Consider the following 22,183-nt stretch of genomic DNA (forward strand, 5'->3'; position numbering starts at 1 on the left):
TGGATTCTATAGAGTGTACTAAAGTACCTCCAAAGTTTATTCGCCATAACACTTGCAATAAAAATATGTTGAACTGTTGCTAATTGATGTTACCCACAATAAACACACTTAGAAGCCATAGAAACTCCCCTTCTTTCTAACAAGATCATCAACCGGTATTGCGCCATGCAAAAAATTCCATATGAAAAAAGAGGTTTTAACCGAGACGCTCAATTTTCACACAAATTTATGCCAAGCAACAATTGGATATTTGGTTCTAATCAGCAAGGTTTTAATAACCGGCCCAGAAACGGAATCGTTCTAACCATTGGTTTCTGAGTTAGCGGTTTGACTGTCCGGGTCAAATAATTTGAACGGTTTAAATATGTTGACAAGTGATATGTCATTTTACCCATTAGATGGGAATATTAGGGTAAGCTGCATATAAATATAAGAGAAATAAGGTTTAACTGTTTGAGAATGAGAGAGATTTGAGAAGCTGTCGACTGCTGAGAGAGTTTAGAAGAGAGAAGAAGAAGAAGAAGACGAAGAAGAAGAAGAAGAAGACGAAGAAGAAGAAGAAGGAAGAGGAGGAGGTCACTTGCACGCTGCAGTGGCGACGATGACTTACAACGGCAACAGTGACATTGAGATCTCTCAGATCTCTCTCACTATCTCACACATCTCTCTCTCTAGTAGATCTCAGAACTGAGAGATCCTCTCTTTTCATTCTTGTTCTCAAAAGTAATAAACCGCAAACTGTTCTTCGGGCTGAACAGTTCAACGGTCAAACCGTCCAGGTCAACGGTTCATTGACTAATTCAACGTTTTTTAATCAAGGACTGGGTTTGGGATACAACGGGATCGGTCGCTTGGATGGTTTCTGGTCCGAACGGTTTGACCATTCGGATCAATGACAATTTGAAAACTTTGCTAATTAGATTTCAAGAAAATGAGATCGTGAAGTTGCTCTTGATATTGTCCTTCCAAATGAGACAGGCCCTTATCATTTCCTAATTAATAATTAAATGAGTGGCATATTATTGTATATACATAGGGGTATCAATTGGACTAGATTTGGTCCAATCCGATACAGTCCAATTCAATCCAGTCCAATGTGAGTCCATTACAAATGGATTTGGTCCAATCTAATCCAATGAATAATTTAGACCATTTTGGATTGGTCCAATTCAATGTTCGGACTGTCCAATTTGTTCAAATTCATTTTAATTTAGATTGGTTTCAACCCAAACTCGGTCTATTGATACCTATATTCTTATCTTATATCAATGGACTGGATATTGGCTTAATCCAACCAAATTCAACATAAATTTATTATGGATGGACCAGGTCTAGTCCAATCTAATAAATATTTTGGACCGGATTGATCCAATCCACTATGCCTTTTTGGTCCGTCCAATTTGTCCAAATTGATTTTGGACGGACTTCATTGGTACGTAGTTCCAAAAGACTATTGACCATTTTGATTAAAAACTCTATTCAATTAGAAATATTCAACCTCCATGTCTTCATCTAATAGATTAAAGAGCATCATACAAGAAACTTCCCCGTTACTAATTATTAGCGGAGGGGCCTTGCTCCGTAGGGGTTGGATGGAATTGTAACATCGCTATTTGCTATATTAAAAAAGACAATGGTTTCTTAATAAGAAACTTGCAATTATAAGTACTCAAGTCTTGAAACTCATATAAAGACTTAAAAGATATCATCATGTGCTTGTTTTTTTAAATATTTCTTTAGCAAAGCATCTCATATAAAAGAATATGATCATACAGTGATAGTTTTGAGTTCCACTTCATAGTTGTCTTTTGTTTCACACCAAGAACTCCCAGTTGACCCAAACGGTAGGACCGTTCGGCCTGGGAACCGTTCAGGCAACTGGTTCTGTTTTACCCCAAACTTGGTCCCTGGCCAAAAATCGTTGAATCAATCAACAACCCATTGACTTAGGCAGTTTAACCGTCGACCCACTCAACGGTTTTGATTGTTTTTTATTTTTTATTTTTTAATTTTTGTTGTCAAAACGGGTCATCCGTTCAAATTGGACGACCGAACTGTCGACCAAGAAACTAGTGGCCAGAACGGTTTTGTTTCTAGGTCATTTTTCCTAGGTGTCAATAATTAGACGAAATAACTTTGTAGTCGTAGCCATGGGAAGGGTGGACATTGCAAGGGATTCCAAAACCTTGAAAGATAAATCCAAAGTGACCTTAAACTTAAAAAAATTGGTGGTCACTAAATTGGAAAAACCAAGGAAAAAAACCAGAAAATTGAGTCCAAAGTTCCGCTTTGAGACAGAGCTAAACATACATGCAATCAAAGAAAGAGACAAAGCAGATCGTCTTGTAAGAAAATAAAAAAAAAAATTGCACAAGAAAACCCAAAGAAAAAAAAAGGGAAGAAATAAAATGGTGGTTAACCCTAAACCGTTTTGGAGGATCTTGAAGAAGAAGACCAAACACAAAAGAAGAAACCTTTGAATAGTGAAAATCCAAAAGCATAAAAACCATGGTTTTTGAACCACTGTTGATCTGGACGGATGGACATTTTGGCACGGGAACCATCCAGGAAACCAATTCCGTTTTACCCCAATCCCGGTTCCTAGCAAAAAACCGTTGAATCGGTTAATGACCCATTGACCCGAGCGGTTGAACCATTGACCCGTTGACCCGCTCAATGGTTTTTGGCCGTTATTTATTTATTTTTTAATTGGAAACCATCCAGGCAACCAGTTCTGTTTTATCCTAATCTCGGTCCCTGGCCAAAAATTGTTGAATCGGTCAACGACCCATTGACCCGGGTGGTTGAACTGTCGATCCGTTCAATGGTTTTTGGTTGTTTTTTTTTTCATTTTTATTGTCAGAATGGTCATCCATTTGAACCGAACAGTCAAACCGTCGACCCAAAAATCGGTGGCCAGAACGGTTTTGTTTTCAGGTAGTATGAGTCACACGCTTGAATGACATAAGATGTATGGTATTGCTTAATGGACGTTACACACTCAATTTTTGCCTATAATTTTTGTTGTTAGAATGGGTCATCCATTTTTTTTTATTTTTTTAATTGGGAACCGTCTAGGCAACCGGTTCCGTTTTACCCCAATCTCGGTCCCTAGCCAAAAACCGTTGAATCGGTCAACAACCCATTGACCCGAGTGGTTGAACCGTCAACTTGTTGACCCGTTCAATGGTTTTTAGAAAATTTTTAATTTTTGTTGTCAGAACGGGCCATTCATTTGAACCGGGCAGTCGAACCGTCGACCCAAAAACAGGTGGCCAGAATGGTTCCATTTTCGGGTTGAGTCACATGCTCGAATGACATAATGCGTATGATACTACTTAGTGGACCTCACACACTCAATTTTTTGCCTGTAATTTTTGGTGTTAGAATGGGTCATCCGTTCAAACCGGACGGTCGAACTGTTGACCCGAAAACCGGTGGCCAGAACAGTTCCATAATTTTTTGTTGTTAGAACGGGTTATCTGTTCGAACCGAATGGTTGAACCGTCGATCCAAAAACTGATGGCCAAAACAGTTATGTTTTCGGGTCGTATGAGTCACATGCTCGAATGACATAACACGTATAATACTACTTAATGGACCTCACGCAGTCAATTTTTTGCCTATAATTTTTGTCGTTAGAACGGACCATCCGTTCGAACTGTCGACCCGAAAACCAATGGCCAAAACGGTTCCGTAATTTATTGCTTACTATTATTGATAAATGTTATATTAAAAATAACTAAATAATATTATTAAAACTATCATTAATGATGATTTAATAAAATATTACAATTACTTACAATTATTGATAAATGTTGTAATTTTTGTTGTCAGAACGGGCCATCCGTTCGAACTGGACGGTCGAACCGTCGGTTGTCAGAACGTTATTAACAACATTTATCAATAATAGTAAGTAATTATAATATTTTATTAAATAATCAATAACAATACTTTTAATAACATTTTTAATTATTTTTAATATAACAATAATTACTAAATTTATTAATAGAATTTATAATTTTAATTTAAAGTAAATATCTATTTATTAATAATATTTATAATAATAGTAATTATTAATTATAATCACTAATTCTATATTTATTGAATTGATGTAATAATCAATAATTATTAAAACTGGGTTACTAAATTTATTAACAAAATTTATAATTTTTAATTTAAAGTAAAACTAAAGTAAATATCTAGCTATTAACAATATTTATAATAACAGTAATTATTAATTATAATCACTAATTATATATTTATTAAATTACTATAATAATCAGTAATTATTAAATTACAGTAATTAATTACTATAATAATCAGTAATTACTGTTGTTTATAATAATAATAATTATTATTTATAGTTTGTAATGTCAATAATTAAAGGGAAATACTGCCCTTACTATGGACCTGAGTTGCTCTCATGTGGGATCTACTCACATGAGTAGATTCCATTTCCTGCGCGCAGAGAACACCCATTTCCTATTAATAGATATATACTAGCGGGGACCCATGCGAGGCATGGGAAAATGAAATGCAATTTTTGACAAATTATTGTAATTTATTTAGGTTCATATTATTTGATAATTTGAAGTAATTATCATCCTAAGTTCTACTAATTTTTGGAATTTAGTGGTTATTTTTACAAAGTTATACTAGTTTCATATATTTTATCATAATTTATGGAAATTAGTGGTTATTTTTCCCTAGGTTCTACTAATTTTTGGTAATTTTTATTATATAATAATTTAAGATAATTCTTGGTAAATATAATAATTTATGGAAATTAGTGGTTATTTTTGGCTAAGTTCTAATAATTTCTATTATACTAATTTATGAGAATTCTTGGTCAATATATACTTATTTTTTATACTTATTATATGATAGTTTATTGGTCAATTAGTGGAAATCAGTTCTATTATATAATTTCTACTAATTTCTGGTAATTTCTATTATACACTAATTTCTTGGTAAATATATACTAATGTATTATATTTATTATATGATAGTTTATTGGTAAATTATAGTAATTTATCAATTTTATTGAATTTAGTGGCTATTTTTGGACATTTTTACTAATTTATGATAATTTTTGGCAAATTATTTTAATGTATTTAAGATTATATTATTTGATAATTTCAAGTAGTTATCATCCTAGAGTCTACTAATTTGTGATAATTTCTTTTGATTTATTTTTAGTAATTTTTTATAAATATTGGTAATTTATGTCTAATAATGGTAATTTTTTAATTTATATTTGATAATTTTTATAATTATTTGACAATTGTTATTGTTACATTATTTGACAATTGTTATTGTTACATTATTTGACAATTTTAGGTATAATAGTTATCAAATTTCAAAAAAAAAAAATTCAAATAGCAATATTTTTAACTTACAATATTTAACAATTTTCAAAGCACAAAATCTATAAATGTATACCAAAGCAATTCAAGGTTCAAAGTATTGGCACATATCGGCTCATATCGGCCAATACGTATCGTGCCGGTGGCTTCCCAATACGCCCCTACAGGGGTTGTATCGGATCAGCCACTGGTTCAGAGGGTAGCCTGGCCTTAAACTGGCCCCTCTAAACCAATTTCGTAAAAAATAAGTAAAACATAAAAAAAGGCACTGACATAGGGCGTATTGACCCTTGTCGATATTTAGAATGTTGAAGCAATTCATTAAGCTAAATGCAAATAGCATTTTTAATTAACATTATGTAACAATCTTTAAAGCACAAAACCCAACAAGTTAAACCAAAGAAATTCAATAATAAAAAGGATAAACATTAATTACGGCCATTACCGGTTATAATATTGTTATCTATTTAATTTAACTAAGTTTTAATAATTACTAATTATTATAGTAATTTAATAAATATATAATTAGTGATTATAATTAATGATTATTGTTATTAATAAATACTGTTAATAAATTTAGTAATTATTGTTATATTAACAATAATTAAAAATGTTATTAAAAGTAAAGGAATTGAAGTTGCTTTGATATATTTGGAGTGAATAAATTTAGACCAAATGCTTTGATCATAAAAAATTCTGAACCAAGCTTTAAATCTAAAAGCATAGAGAATATCAAACAAAGACCTAATGCCCAGTCTTCTTTCTTGGATTGTCTTACAAATAATTCAATGCATTTTATTTCCAAAATCTGAATTCCCCCAAAGAAAGTTATCAAACATGCTATGCATTTTATTTATGATACCTTTGAGTGGAGAGACAGCACTGAAAGCATGAGTAATAAGACTTTGGAGCAAATGTCTTATAAGAGTTACTTTACCTCCTTTAGATAAAAGCTTGGCTCTCCATCCAGCAATTCTTTCACCAAATTTCTTTAAAAATCAATGTCGAAGTCCTTCATGCGAAGAGACTTGTTACTGTTGTGGGCTTCCAAATATAGAAAGGGAAATTGCTTCCCAGTGAAACCAGTCACCTGTTTCAACTTGTTAACCCATGACATTCTCATTTTACTATGCACAATACATACTAGGTGTATGTATTGATTTATATGTGTACCTGTTTGGTTATATTTAGTGGTGGAGTCAAGAGTTTTTTCTTAGGTGTAAAAACATACCGAAGATATGTATTGTCTGGGTTTACCTAATTGCTCATTTGGATAGTTTGAGATTGAGTCCATAGAGATACTATTTTAACATTGTTTATAAAAAAATGAATAGTCAAAAGATGTAAGTCTGGAATTAGGCTAAGCTATAGTCCTTATCATAAGTGCAAACTGCAAAGCCTATCCCCACCAATAATCACCCTTAGGGTGAAGAGAGAGAGAGAGAGATTTATATTTATAAAAGTTTGACGGACCAGGGGCCCATTTAAAATGCCATACCAAACACTAATAAACACTTGTCATAAGCACTTTTTAGCAAAGCCCATTTAGAAGCAATAAGTACTCCCAAACACCACCTAACTGCCAAAAACACTGGAAATGTAATCAAGATTTACCAACTACATTTTTTAGTTTATTTTAGGTGGATAAATTGGACTCATACATACTGCCTTATAGTGGTTTAGGTTCATATATGAATCAGTTCTTGTGTCGTCTTACTTTAATTGGCTATGGGATCTCTGTTGGAGGCTTTGGCCTTTGTTTTGTGACAGTTCTTACTTCTTTGGCACCGTTTGCAAAGGCCTTGCAAGATAACGCTCTTGGTGCTCAGCTTACGCACTCTTTGTTTGTCTTGGTTGTTTTGTTTGGTAGATTCTTGTTTGCATTTCTCTTTCTGTTTTGTGACACGTCTTTTGGTTTTTATTAGTTTGTGTATATTTTTGTCGTAATCTGAGCAGTTTCAATGAAGTTTAGCCTATTGACTTAAAAAAAAAAATCTATCTCCATGTGTTCTTTGGCTTATTAAATATAACATACAAATTTATCATGGGATATTGTCTAAAACTCATTATGACTTTTCAGCATTTCAATAACGGTAGGCTGTGAATGTCCTTTAATTGTTTCTGCCATTTTTCAGGTTACTTAAATTGCTTTCACGGTTTCACCACCTTGGACCATTTGGTTACTCACAAGAGCAAAAGAAGTCAATTATATGTTTCTCAACATTCTTTCTCAACTTTTTATGTACTGTGGCTCAACCTTTATATCAGTAATGTTTTAAATTTTTTATTTATTGTGTTGAACAGGTGGCCCAGTTTGGTGGTCCAAATCTAGAACTTAGTATACATTTCTAGGGAAATGTATTTTAACTCTCCATTGTGGTGTGATATGTATCTTAAGGAGTTCAAAATTCAAAGGGAGATTGCTTATTGATATATGGTCCTACTCCGGAACCTTCAGAACTTGATCAATGGACCATGAAGCACTTGTATAACTAGGACTGCAAACCATATCTTATTGTCTGAATTCGAATTCCACCTGTTATCCAAGTAATTTTGAATTCACTTTGTTCATGAAATACATTTTATTGATAATATATATATATATATAATATTTTGATCGTTTATAGTTTAATTTATATATAATATTCAATAGTTGATTGCAATCCAAATTCGACTATAATCCAATATAAATCGATCCAATGGATATAATTCAATTTGAATTCACATATAACGAAACAAATTTGATTCTATCTAAATCCAATTCAATATCAATCCACCCCTATGTGTAATTTGGGTTTTTATCAAAGATTTGAATGGGCTCAAAGGCCTGAGTCAGAAGTCATGTAAATTGCGAATTCAGGCCAACCCAAGTTGAAATAAAGCTGATTGAAAATATTAGAAATTGATCAAGTCGGACCGAATTAGGTCGGGTTGGTCAGTTTCACCAGTTTGATGAACAAACCAAGCTGGAATTAATTATTGTTATTTTTGTATTGTAAAAAATTATTAAATATAATATATAAAATATAAATAATTATTAATTACTTAAAAAGTTAAAATATAAAACAATCGTATACTCTTATATATTTCTACTAGTGGTGATCCGTTCGATGCATGGGAAAACCTGAAAGATTGAATAATTTTATTTACTATTAATTAATTAATAAATTAATAATCAAAATTGGTTGTTAATTAACTAAAAGTATTCAAAGTTGTTGTTAATATTTAAAATTTTAATAATTGTATTTTTCATTTAATGTTGATTTAAAGAAAATAATTATTGTTAATTTAATATGAAAAAATATTTTTTAATAAATTTAGTTTTTTTAGTCATTTGTAATGATTTTAATAACTATTATTATTTTCATTATTTTTAAATGAAATTTTGATTGATTTTAAATAAATAAAAATAATTATAAAAGGTAACATTTTTATTAATTTCACCAATAATTAACAATTACATAGGAATGGCAATAGGGCGGGGCACCCCATCCCTATTCTTGCCCCATAATCAAGACACTCTACCCCATCCCCAATGTCATGCAGGTTCAGGGCAAGGCACCCACTCCCCCTTAGGGACGAGGAATCCTCGAATTTCCCTGCCTTGTCCTCATTGGCGAGCGAGTTCTAGGCAAGGTACCCACTTCTCATCAAGGATGGGGAATCCTCAAAATTTTCCCGTCCCGTCCCTAGTGTCGAGCAGGTTCAAGGCAAGGCACCCGATCCCCGTCAACCCAATATTCAACAAAAATGATCAAAAGGATATATTGAGTATCAACCACATGGTAAGTTTCTAAAAGTACACTAAATTGTCTTTAATTTTCAAAAATGTAATTTTGTGAAAATTTTGGAAAATTTATTACATTTATGTAATTTTGAAAATTTATTCAAATTTATTTTTAAATTGCTATTAAATAATTTATTTTCTTTTTAAATGGTTACTTACAGAATTAAACTAATTTATCTTATATTTTTCTATTATAAACTATTCAATAATTTCCTTTTTCCAATATTATACTAATTTACCTTAATAATTTGTGTAAATGTTGGTTCAATTTATAGTTTTCTCTTTCCCATACTCATTTATCTTTAATAATCTTCAACAATTTACAATGAAATTACATAATTTTTCAATATATAGTTTTCCAAAGTCAATAAGATGTAATAAATTTTCCTAAATTATTCCAATAATTTCCAATAATTATTTAATACATTTTAAGTAAACTTTAAAAAATTTTATATATTTTAATTTACAAAATGTTATTTTACAAAAATGTAGTTTTATGAAAAAAATTGAAAAATTTATTACATTTGTGTAATTATGGAGATTTATTGAAAATTATTTTAAATTGTTATTAAATATTTATTTTTATTAGGTAGTTTACTAACAAAATAACACTAATCTTTTATTTTCCAATATAAATTAATTAATAAATTTATTTTCTGACATTATAATATATTCTCCATCTACATTCTGTTATTAACTATAATAATAGCAATAACTAAATTTTATAATTTTTGATAATTGTTATATATAATTCTTAATTTTATAAAAGTTATTTAAAGAGTTTTCAATTTCTATAAAATGTTGTTAATTAACATGAATATAACAACATTTGCCCAAAGTACTTTAAAAAGCCATTATGAGTTAATTAATAACAATATTTATTAATTTTTGGAATTTACTAAACATATTTATTAACTTTTGTTACTAACATTATTTAATAGTCATTGAATATGGGCTGGATTAAATAATAATGGTAGTCAACTATTTATTAATTAATATGAATATTTTAAATGAGAGAGTGTGAATATAGCTAGATTGGGGGAGAGAGATTTTAGGAATTGATTGGAGAGTGGGGTAACATGATAAGTTACTAATGGCTTAGAGGAGATGCTTTAGGAGAGAGATTCTAGGAATAATTTTAGGTAGTTTGGTTGGGAATGGTGACATGACTTAATGGGAGTGGTAGGAAGGGGAGAGGAGAAAGAGAGAGTCAAGGAGAATGTAGGGTCGGGGTAATGGAGTAAGGAAAGGCATGCTGACCTGTACTGTCTTGCTATATATATACTAGCGGGGATCCATATGATGCACGGGATTTATTAAGCGGAAGCTAAATAAATAAATAATAAAAATGGTCATTTACTAAAACACCCCTTATAATTTCATGGATTTACTAAAATCTACCCTATAGTTAGCATTTTACTAAAACACCACTTATAATTTGCAATGGATTTAATCAGCCTTCCATTAGATGATAGAGGAAAATGATAGTGTTGACCCTAATGTTCATTTAAATAAATTTAATCAAAAGAAAATAAAAATAAAAATACCATGTTTGCCGTTAAAAAGACACGGGCAACCACTCTATTTGCTATATTTGGTCAATTTTGTTTTTTATACAAAAAAATGTTAAGGGTATTTTTGGAATAAAAAATTATGGGCCTAATTGAAAAACAAACACTCCTTAATGAAAGGTTTATTAAATAAATAATTTGTAAAATATATGGGATGTTTTAGTAAAATGAAAACTATAAGGTAGGTTTAAATAAATATGTAAAACTATAAGGTGTGTTCTAATAAATGACCCTAATAGAAACACATAAGAGTATACAATTGTTTTATATTTTCAACTTTTTAAATAATTAATAATTATTCATATTTTATATACTGCTTTTAATAATTTTTTTTTATAATACAAAAATAACAATAATTAATTTCAGTTAGGTTAATTCCTCAAACTGATGAAATCGACCAACTTGATCAACTCGACCCAAGTTGGTCGGTTTTCTAGTACTTTAGGTTGGCTTTGGTTAAAAAATTTTCCAATTCGATCAAGTTGGATTAGTTTCACTTTGGCCATTTGCAAACCGACTAAAATTGAACGACCTAACCATGGATATATATTGGTATTTTATATTTTAAATATAATTTTTAATATGGAAAAATGAGAAATTTCCCATATATATTAGTCTAAAATGTTTTATATCATAAATCTATTTTTTAATAATTGCACTATAATTTTTAAAATTTAATTTAATTTTTAAGTTTAAATCTTCTGAATCGACTAACCAAACCAGAAATCGACTCAAACCGTATAACTTGAGTGGGTTGGTTTTCACAAAAGGTCATTCGGTTTCAGCTGACCAACTCCCCAACCTAACCAGGTCAATTTGGTTGGCCCAATAGCCTACGACTGAACTGAACCAACTCATGAACACTCACAATTTCAGCTAAATTAATTGTTTCATCTCTCGTAAATAACAATAATTTAATCTCCAATAATTGTTGAAAATTTATAGTGAAAATACGCAATTATTGAAAATATATTGATAAAGAAATAAAATAATTACAATAATTACAAAAAATACAATAACTACTAAAAAAATATATTAACTTAGTCATTAAATAGTATAATTTCAAACAATAGTTTAATCACTAATAAATATTAATCAATAAGTTATAACACAAATACAATAAAGACAATAAGTACAATAAATTAAATTAAAAATTTCAATAGTAGCAGTTTAATCTCCAATAATTATTGAAACTTTTCTGTTAAATAAAAAAACAAAATAAATTTATACATAATCATTGAAAATACATTTACACAAAAAACAATAAATAATTATTGGAATACAATAACTATTAATTTTAGTAGATATAATTATCTAATAAATACAGATTAAGAGTTTAAAATTATTATTAATAATTTTTTGAAAGTTATTTTCTCTAATTATTACTTGATATAAGTGAAATTAGTTATTTATAATATTATGTAAAAATATTAAATTATTATTAATTTCAATGTTATGTTATAATTATTTTTCTACTTTTTCAAATTTTTTTAAATTTATTTCATAATTTATTTATTTGAACTATTTAAAATATATTTATATTAAATATTTTTTTATTTAAATACTTAAGTAATATGTAAAATATTTAAATTTTAAAATGTTATTTATTTATTAAATTTAGTTATCCATAAAATCATAATTTATAATATTATTACATAATTTCACTATTAATTTTGTAAGATATTAAATTATTATTAATTTCAATATTATGTCTTAATTATTTTTCTACTTTGAAGAAATTTTTTAAATTTATTACATAATTTTTTTATTTTAATTATTTAAAATCTAGTTATGATAAATATTTAGTTATTTAAATATTTAAATAATCTATACAATATTTAACATTTTTTGTTATTTTAATTTTATTTTTTTAAAGCTATTACATATTATTAAATATTTGAAAAGCATTTAAATTGATAATCCAGAAAAACATAATTTAAATTGTTTGTACATAATTCCATGATATATTTTGTAAAAATATAAAATTATTTTTTATGTTTTTAATAAATATTTTAAAGTTATTATGTAATTTTTAGAATATTTAAATAATTCTTAAAATCTTTTATCCAAACTTTATTTATATAGATATAGATAAAAAGTAGGGGAGAGGATAAATAAGAATTAGAGATAATTTAAGAAAGAAACTCTCTATTAAATTAGAGATAATTTTGGAGATAGGTAGTAATTTGAGATAATTTAGAAGATAAATATGAATTAGAGATAATTTTGGATAAAGTGGGGAATAGTGGGGGAAGTAGTTTAGGATAAATTTTAGGAGAAGAGATTATTTAAGTTATTGGGAAAGTGCATCTCATTGGTTGTTCCATAAATGACATGGAATTAAAAAAAAAATCAAAAAAAGAAGAAAATTTCTAGACTTCCTTGTTTTAATAATAGATAGATAGATTGTTTAGCTTTCACTTAAAAAGTTGGGTGGAGGGTGTAAATAAAGTTTAGAAAAAAATAGAAATATTGCAGTGCCAACAATAGGTGATTACAGAAGCTATAAATAAAAGGGTAAATTACAAAGACCCCCTGTACTATGGGGTCTATGACAAAGACCCCCCTATACTTTGCTTTGCGACAAAGACCCCCCTGTACTATGACCGTGAAACAAAGACCCCCTTCCGTTAATTTTCCGTCTAAATCCACTATTACAATATTTTTTAATCCCCATACTACCCTTATTAATTGTACAGCGTCGCCTGCTCGAGCTGCGATTCTATCTTCCTCTCCAAAGCAGCTCGACAATCGTCGTGTTTAATATATTCGCCGTCTTGTAGATGAAGATGATCCCGAGAGTGACCTCGAGCTCCTTATTCATAATTATCTCTAGAAGCTCTCTTTGCTCCACCTCAAAAGCAATGAATGTCGAGGATGGTTTCCTGTTGGAACGCGAAAGATGCATCGTCTGCAAAGATACTGCTCTGCGAGTGTGACGATGGCAACACAATTGCCGAAATTGCAGGTAGTGTTGGACAAGCCATTCTTGAGGGAATAATGGTTGAAGGCGTAGGAGGCCATAGACTGGATATCCTGGGGATTGTAACAGGGACCGCCTTGTTGTAGAGCCTACAATCGGCGCCTCCCGCTCTGCAAGCCCAATCCAGCGCCGTCTGCAAAGTTGAATCTTCGGCATTGTTCTTCGCTGTGCACCAGTACTTGGTTGTGTCAGAGCCACTACTGTTGGCCTTTGATTCGAAATTGGGGTTTGAAGGCAATGCGAACGAGGGGAATTGAGATGGGGTGGTAATGAGGATGAGGGAGACGGGAAGAGAAGCACGAAATTAAAAGGTTGCAACCATCGGAAGGGATCTTACGGCCGGCCAAAGAGTGTGAACTGTGAAGGAATAGAGGCGTTTGACAAGGTTTTCTTCAATTTTTATATGAAGAGAGAGTGAGAGAGTGAGTGAATAGCCGGCCATTTGAAGAGCGACGGATCGGTTGAGGAAGCTCGTGCCATGATTGAATCGATGCTCAACTCTTCTTTCAGCAAATGGCTAAAGCCGAAGCCTTCTCAGATGGAGGTAGTTGCCGGCAGCCATGGTTGGAGTGGAGGAAACAACATTGGCTCTTAGAAATTTTCACACACTAAGAAAAAGGAACCCCAAAGACAATGATCTCAGACCTATTGTTGATGGAGATGCATTTTTCTTTCTCTTGGTGGAATTGAAAATGATAGTATTGAGATTTTCTTTTTATCTAATGGGGAAGGGGAAGGTGGCAGTTGGAGCCGCAGTGATTTGTGCTAGGACTGTATGCGTAGTGGCAACACTTATCGTGCATCATCTGATGCGATGCTTAGGTCGTTGGGCCCGGGCGATGGCCATACTGAAGGAATTTCAAGAGAAGTGTGCGACATTGGTTGGAAAGCTCAGATAGGTGGCCGATGCCATGTCCATTGAGATGCATGTTGGCCTTGCTTGTGAGGGAGGGAGCAAGCTCAAGATGCTTATCAGCTATGTCGACAATCTCCCTACAGGGTACAAAATCCTTCTTTTTTTGTTTCGTATTATTTTGCTTTGTGGACTTAATTCTGGTTGTTGTTGTGGTTTTGTGTTTTCAAGTTATTGTCGTCGATATTTTCTTTTCTGCAAATTTTAATTAGTTTTGGAGATGTATTGATTAAAAGCGTTGAGTGCTTCTAAAGCAAACGATCTTCAATCGAACTTCCATTGTTCTAGTATGCTCAATAGTTTCTGTTTGTAAGTCTATATAAGCCCAGCTTGGTTTTACCTTTTTTTTTTTTGGGTAAATTACAAAGACTCCCCCTGGAATGTTCAAGCGTAGGCTTAATCACACTAAGCAAAGCGTCCATGTTGAGAGGGATGAGTAATTTCATCTTTGTAATGTACTCTTATGCTCTTGCCACTCTCCTCCTCCTTCCCCCATTTTCTTTTGCTCGGTAATTATGCGGCAGGGCAGAGAATTTAAAACCTACATAGTTTCAAAGTTAGGACCAAAATCATATCTCTTACAACAAGAAAATGAGAAGAGAAGAAGAGAAGAATGAGAGTCGAGTCTAACAGGTGACTTTTTAGGTCTGACAAGAGACTTTCTGGGTCTAACAGGTGATTGTGTAGGGCAGAGAATTTAAATGGGTTTCCTCCGTCCTTTTCGGAGAGTTGGGAGAGAGAAAGAATGAGAAAGGGTGATGAGGGAGAGAAAACGAAAAGAAAAAGAGAAAATAATAGGTTAAATAGGTTTTAAGAGAAAAAGGGCAAAAAAGGAAAATAGAAAAAGTTTAGTGGGGTATTTGGATAATTTAACGCATGGTAAAGGGAGGTCTTTGTCTCATAGTCATAGTATAGGGGGGTCTTTGCAGCAAAACAAAGTACAGGGGGTCTTTGTCACTGACCCCATAGTACGGGTGGTCTTTGTATTCTACGCTAAATAGAATGACTAGAGATAAAGAGATAAAAAATAACATTCTAACAAATCTTTATCTGAATTTAAAACTAATTTAATCCGAATCTTATCTTAACTACTAATATGATCTTAATCGATTGAGGTGAGATACACTGATGTAGTGTATCTCACCTACCTCATTACAATATTTCTTAGTTAACCCCCTAAACACATGGGTCCCATCAATGAAATTTCATGGATTTATTGGTGGAATTCTTTTCAAGACTGTTTGATAATGACATACGGATATTATTGTCCTGCTGCTTCTTCAAGAAAGGCTTCTTGAGAAAAAAATGGCCATTTGCCAATAGACAGGGTCTTTGTGGGCCAAACAAACTGTGAGTCTTAATGGTAGAGCTGTCAATGGGTCGGGTCCGACTCAGACGGATCTGATGGACTAAACCAACTAGGTCGATTTTGGTTCTAGGAATTGGAACTAACGGGTTGATTCTGGGTCTTAATATAATGTTTCGATTATTATCGGTTCGAAATTGGTTTCACCTAGTTCTGAATCAATTCAGACTCGACTTGAGCTACATTCATATAATGCATAGACTATATACATATAAATATATAATGTATATTACATAAATTATATATAATATACATATAATATATATATATATATATTGTATAATATGCTATATACATAATATTTAATATATATAAATGTATTTATTTATTTATTTATTGTAATTGGGTCCATCGAGTCAGATCCAATTATCCCAAGAATCAATCGGTTCGGTTATAGGTCTAAAAATTACACACCCTATCAGGTCCAATTCGGTTTCAGGTCCTTAATTTTTCCCATCGAGTCGATTCCTTTTCTAACTGGTCCTGGCCTAGACCCGATCAGTTGACAGCCCTACTTAATGGAGAGGAAAAGAAAGGTCCTTAATGGGCTAACGTAAAGGACGTTGCCATAACAAAACCAGCAAGTAATTAGCAACCAAAACAAGTAATGGCCTTGGGAAAAGCTAAAAGCGGCAAAGGACCTCTTTGAATTTGCAAAACTACGGCCCCTTTTACTTTTGGTAAGTTATTTATTTGGGTAAATGTATTTATTCAGATAAATGTTTTTCAAGAAACATTACTTATGTTTTTCTATTTTTCAAGTAAATAAGACAATAACCGTTTTAGACATAAAAATCCTTTTTAAAAGGGATATTTTTATCCCATCCAACTTTTGAGAACTTCTCTACATGTAGAAAAATTATTTATTTACCTGGGAAACAGGTAAGTGAAAACCACGAAAATAAATGCCCCCTAGTTCTCACATAAATATGGAAGAGAACATGATTTTCTTAATCTTTCCCCTTCTCAAAATCCAGAAAATGAACGCCCCAAATGACAAACGAATATAAGAATTGGAGCGATTAATAAGTTGAACAATGTAGGTTTCATCCCATCACAAGATTATTCATGGGGTGAAATGACTTCAAAGCTCTACAGGTTTGGCCATTCCTAGTGAGTTCAACAATTATAGAACAGGGTGCTTTTCGGTGATGGCCAATCTTATGGTGCGTGTGGCTAACTATAAAGTTGGTTAAGTGCCCAAAACTGCATTTGGATAATGAATCAAACAGATGGTGTGTGACTCCAGAAATTAGCCCAGCAGAGGAATAATGCATTTGGGGAATGCAACAAGAAGTCAAGAACTAAACCATTGAGTATTCATGCCCCTAATTCTACTCAAGAATTAGCAGTGTCAATAGAACCACGTTGGTCGATCAGAAGGCGTCCATACATCAGGCCCAACATCAGCAATCCTGCTCCAAACTGATATTAATGGAGGAATAGATGATGCTTGACGTTTCTTGTTCTGTACACTTGACCAGTTGGCCTGAGTCCTTCAAATCTGTTAATTTACCTTTTCCACCATTTCTTTAGATTGCCAGTTTGTTACATCTTTGATGGGTTATTGGTAAAAGGGAGGCCTAGTAGTTTGTTTTATTATCTTTCTTCTTAGTAATCGTTGTTGAGATTTTGGCTTGCCTATTGTGCCTATTGTGAATGCCCTAGCCACATACAATCCCTGGTTCTAGAAATTATTCTCAGTTCAATTTATTTGTATGCAAAATATGCTGACTGGAACAATTTTTTTTTTTTAAACTTTAAACAGTTTTTTGTATCATAGGAGTTGTGGTCGAGTTAAGTTACGGGTGCAATTTGGGTAGTTCAATCCGATCTTGGACCTCTTGGACCGATCTAACTTGCAATTTTACACGGATTGAGTTTGAATTTTCAATCTTTAGGCTGGATTTGGGCTTTTTTATTATTTGTGGATTTGCCCCTTACGTAGTTTGTACACATCCTAAGCTCAACTGATTGGCATATATGTATATACAGACACACATTTGCATCTATATATGCACACTTGTTTTTTTTGTTAAATCGTGCATGTATGCATGCATACATTTACATATACATTCACATCAATTTTTAATGTGGGTTCATGTATGCATGCATACATTTACATGTACATTCACATCAAATTTTAATGTAGGTTGATTGTCTAATTCAAACTTGATCTAGGCCTGAGCCCAATTCAATTACATCATATTTTAATATGAACCAGACCTGAATTGGATAGTTTGGGTTTAACCAGACTGGACCTGAATTAAATAGTTTGTGTTGGGAAATAGGGTCACTGTAACTTTGGAGGAGAAGCTTTGAGATAAATCTGAAGACACTGTTTTTAGAATGTTATTTGCCTCCACTCAGTTTCACTGAGTTTATTATTGGGTTATAGGCAAATCCATTCCCAGGATACAACAGAGTCTTGGGCGAGAATCTGTAATCAGTAAAGTTGAAGAATTTTCGAAAAAACCTTCTGTGAGACTGTAGCAGATTGGACCGAGAGAGAGAGAGAGAGTGGATTTCAAAAATGTGTGTTTTTGAAGTCTGATTCATGCTCCTTAAATAGTTTCAAAAATGTGTTAATTTTGAATTGTGCCTCTTGATCACACCCGATCGAATGGTGACCGTTGATCTCATCAGCAGTGATCAACGGTCAGCATCGCACCAAAACCAAAGCCATCATTCACGAGTCACATGGGTGTAGCAAAGTGCGCCCTCTAAAGAGCTACACACACATGCGCACACATATGCACACACATTGCACGGTATCAAACCCCATACTCTCCTCTACTATTTCTAAGGAGTGTAAATCAACTCCTATTAAAATACTGAAAACAAAGGTTATAATTTTCCAATGTGGGACAAATTTAAAACTAGATTTTGTAAAAGAAATATTAATTTTCCAATCAAGTATGCAGGTACAATTTCTTTTGTAATTGACCAATCAAATCCATTGAATTTAATCAGTTATCTGATGAAAATCCAACAATTTGGACTTGACTTTGAACACCCATCCTACACGACTTACACCCCTAAGTTAAACTGCCACGCTCTTATATTTTACTTTTTGTTCTTTGACATTTGATGGGTTTTAGCTGAAATTTATTTGAATTTACTTGTAATAGATTTGTAAATCTTTCGATACTACATCTATTATACATGATAAAATTTTACAAGTTTGATTGAATGTGATAATAAAGATAATCCTTAATGGGTTAGAAGTATTGGATTGAGAACTTTTGTATCAGGGATTGATAGGATTGATCTTGCTGTACGTTGGATTGCTGGGCTCCAACAAAACACGGTGCATATGGACCTGAATCTTAGCAATGGATGAATGGATTTTATTTGTTGTTAGTTCACAAAAAATTTCCAATTGAACTATCTTTAACTTATGGTAGGGTGCAACTCAGGTGGTTGGGATGGGTTGAGGGTTGATTCATGCCCAATTCTTAAGATTCAAAACCTCAGGCTTGGGCCTGGCCTAATCTGAGGTCAAGCCTGGGTTTGCCAGTATAGGCCTAACCCAAGCTTAACTCAATACAACTCGGGCTGGGTTCTGGCAACTCGGTTGAATTCGGGTGGGTTGGTCGATATTGGCACAATGTAGGAGTAGGATGGATTGAAAATATGCTGAAATGTCATTGATAAATGCATATATACATATATGAGATGTCATTCTCAGCTTATCTGAAAAATTAAAAAGGAAAAGCTTTGCTACTATTTTACCCAAACATTCTGAGACGTCATTCACAGCAGAGTTTAAATCAGCCCCACACAAGGCCCCACAGTACATCTCCTCCATGTATATGCATATATACATATGCAAGTGCCAATTGGATGGTCCAGATGTTGAATTGTATTAGTCCAAAAGAGGTATAGACTCTAAAGTTTTTATTGAATTGGATTGGACCATATTTGATCGGATTAGATTGGACCAAATTCGGTCCAATTGACACCCCTAGTTATCACTTAACAGCTTAGCTCGAGTGATATGCATTATTGGAGAAAAATAAGGGAAAATGAATGAAGCCACATAATATATTCCAAATCCAAAGTGTACAAAAGATAACATAAAAATGAACCAAAGCCACATAATATGTTGAAGTCACAAATTATTCAAAATTGAATGTGCAAAATAAACCTCGAAATTAATGTAAAAGTCACAGCAAAGAAATGAACAACTAATGTTGTTTTCTTTGTTATTATTTCAACAGAAACAAACAAATTAATTGAAGACACTTGAGCTTTACCCACAAACCCAGAACACCATGGAAACACATCTAGACAGGCTTGAAGGACGTGAGCTTCCTGAAGCTCTCCCAAAGCTTCTCCCACACAACAACCTCGTAGTTGTTGGTCACCTTACCGTCCTTGGCAGCAACTATGAGCCGATAATTCATGCCGGCGACCACTTGCTCCTCGCCCCGAATCACCCTTTTGAACTTGAGATTGGTTTTGGCCTCCTCGTTGTGCTCAGTGATGGCGAACTTGGCGATCTCTTGGACGTGTGGGTCTTTCACATGTTCTATGGGCTGCCAACCGCCGAGGAGTGGTGGCTCGTGATCAACGGTGTGACCGGAGGCTCCGCCTGATACAGGGAAGGAAACCAGGAGAGGAAGCAGAAGAAGAAAATGGGTTTTCATCTTGTCTTTTGGAGATAGAAGAATTGAATATTGAAAACTTTGATACGTAGAAGGACGTCCATTGTGGAATTTATAGCTGCATTTGGTTGGAATTTTCGCTTGTTACAAGCACATAGATGGATAGAGCCGCCTGTAAATTTGCCCATAATAAAGCTCTAGCTGCTCTACACTACTTTCATCTTCTCTAGATTCATGGCGCACTACCGATGAGGGTAGACAACGCCGCCCAGTACTGTAACGCGCTTGCTTTGTGCAGAGAAAGATCTTTAATTGTTTATATACGAAATATGAAAGCCCAGTTGGATTGTGTTATCACCCCAGAACACATCTCAACCGTGTAATTGGAATATCTTTCCGAAGATATTCCCAATGCACGCTGAGAAATGCATGTGGGGCGCCCATGGTTAATTTTTTTTTTTTAATTTTTTATTTTTAATTCCTCCCTCCAAAGTCCAAACCCATGACTTGAACCAACGGCGCTGGAGGGCTCAACTAAGCCCATGTGGTTCTAAGGATGGAACCATGTAACCTCTGTTGGCATTTTGGCTTGGCATGAGTTTGGGCTTTAGGCAACTCGGCCCAGAGGTCCAAGGACGAAAATAGTCAAATACTAATTGATGGTAGCTGTTACAAGGCCTGACCGTTGACAGCCCTACTTAATGGGGAGGAAAAGAAAGGGCTCATTAACTGAGGTATGAATGGGTCTTAATGGGCTAACTAAAGGACGTTGCCATAACAAAACCAGCAAGTACTTAGCAACCAAAACAAGTAATGGCCTTGGGAAAAGCTAAAAGCGGTAAAGGACCTCTATGAATTTGCAAAACTACGGCCCCTTTTATTTTTGGAAAATTATTTATTTGGGTAAATGTACTTATTCAGATAAATATTTCTCAAGTAAATAAGATAATAACCATTTTAGACATAAAAATCCATTTTGAAAATGGACGTTTTTATCCTATTCAAGTGTTGGGAACTTCTCTACATGTACAAAAGTTATTTATCCACCTGGAAAACAGGTAAGTGAAAACCACGAAAATAAATGCCCCTAGTTCTCACATATAGGGCTATTCACGGGTCGGGTTGGGTCGGTTTACTACGATTTTTCCAATCGACCCAACTTGGTCGGGTTACCTAACATAGAAACCGAAACCGGCCCAGTGTGAAGCAAAACCGACCTGGTCGGTTGAGTCAGGTTGGGTCGGTTTGGGTCGGTTTCAGTTCTAAATTCATCCCTGTGATAAAATCTTGCTAATTTTAAAAACAGTCATAAATTGAACATCATTTCAGCCATCTCCTATGATAAAATTTAAATGAAAAATTAATCACAAAAGTTGTTCATTAATCATTATTCACTAATCCAAAGTTTCTTGCAACCATTCAAAAACTAGGTGGCCTAATGGGCTTTGGAACTTCATGTTTGAACTAAATCGGTTCGGTACAAGTCGGTTTCGGTTTTCTTGTGTGAAAACCGAAACCGACCCGAATCATCGACTTAGGAATTTGCACAACCCGAAAGCGACCCGTACTGATCAAAACCCGGTC

General features: G+C 33.0%; 1 pseudogene; it reads right to left on the minus strand.

Annotated features, from left to right (window-relative positions):
- Nucleotides 1–20,278: 20,278 nt before the first annotated feature.
- Nucleotides 20,279–20,641, minus strand: LOC148801757 (cysteine proteinase inhibitor 1 pseudogene; annotated as a pseudogene).
- Nucleotides 20,642–22,183: the final 1,542 nt, after the last annotated feature.

Source organism: Nelumbo nucifera, chromosome 3, assembly GCF_055504915.1.
Source record: "Nelumbo nucifera cultivar China Antique chromosome 3, China Antique-T2T, whole genome shotgun sequence".
NCBI classification, from domain to species: Eukaryota; Viridiplantae; Streptophyta; class Magnoliopsida; order Proteales; family Nelumbonaceae; genus Nelumbo; species Nelumbo nucifera.